The sequence below is a fragment of the Rhipicephalus sanguineus genome, chromosome 6, assembly GCF_013339695.2.
Source record: "Rhipicephalus sanguineus isolate Rsan-2018 chromosome 6, BIME_Rsan_1.4, whole genome shotgun sequence".
Lineage (NCBI taxonomy): Eukaryota > Metazoa > Arthropoda > Arachnida > Ixodida > Ixodidae > Rhipicephalus > Rhipicephalus sanguineus.
Genome location: NC_051181.1, coordinates 42,161,918 through 42,162,832, shown reverse-complemented (window position 1 = coordinate 42,162,832; position 915 = coordinate 42,161,918). Strand labels below are relative to the sequence as shown.

At 51.6% G+C, this 915-nt stretch overlaps 1 non-coding gene across 1 annotated transcript; it reads left to right on the top strand.

Annotated features, from left to right (window-relative positions):
• The first annotated feature begins 456 nt into the window (after positions 1-456).
• Trnaw-cca (transfer RNA tryptophan (anticodon CCA)) lies at positions 457-528 on the top strand. Its single transcript has one exon. It is a non-coding gene; the product is annotated as a tRNA-Trp (tRNA).
• The last annotated feature ends 387 nt before the right edge of the window (positions 529-915 follow it).

The window sequence follows — 915 nt, the reverse complement described above, 5'->3', positions numbered from 1 at the left end:
CAGAACGAACGCGGAACGAACAGATCTCCGATCGCCCCCCAAAAGGTGACGCTTCTAAACCGCTCATCTGGTCCACCAGTGGGACACATGGAAATCGTCGAGAGGCCGTCGCAACTAAACACTGAAGTTCGCGATTGAATTGTGCAGTAACATGTTGCACCTTGCCAAATTCACTGTGTCTAAGAAGTCCTGGCACGGCGCAAGCGGAAAGCTACAGCGCTAGGCCCGCGCGCTCGTCGCGGCGGCTGCTGCGGTGTACACACATTTCCCATGAGCGCTTGCGTGCCCGTTGGTGGCGCTCATGTGCTTGAAAAAGGTCTATTAAGAGAAGTACCTTTTCAGGTATCCCTGGATATACAATCGCTTGGAGTTCATAATAAATCACCATCGTTCGCGCCTGCCTATCAATGTCCTTATGGAGAACCCGGCTAGTTTCAAACATAGGCCGTCTGTCGTGACTCGGTGGCGCAACGGTGGCGCGTCTGACTCCAGATCAGAAGGTTGCGTGTTCGAATCACGTCCGGGTCAAAATGGCTTTTTTTTGTTCTTTTATACGAAAATTACGACTACGTCAATAGCCTCTACTCCAATTAATAGAAGTACCTTTTTCGGTATCCCTGGATATACAATCGCTTGGAGTTCATAATAAATCACCGTCGTTCGCGCCTGCCGATCAATGTCCTTTTGGAGAACCCGGCTAGTCTCAAACATAGGCCGTCTGTCGTGACTCGGTGGCGCAACGGTAGCGGATTCCACTTCCGGCCACGCTAGCGTACGGACGCGGAATGAAGGGCTCCGACGGAGCGGTATCAGCGGCCCCAGCGGACCGCGGCAACAAGCCTTTTGATGTTGAAGATTATCAGGTTATCCTGTCCAACCTGCCAACAGGAAAAATTGTGCTGAACACTGTTTTTA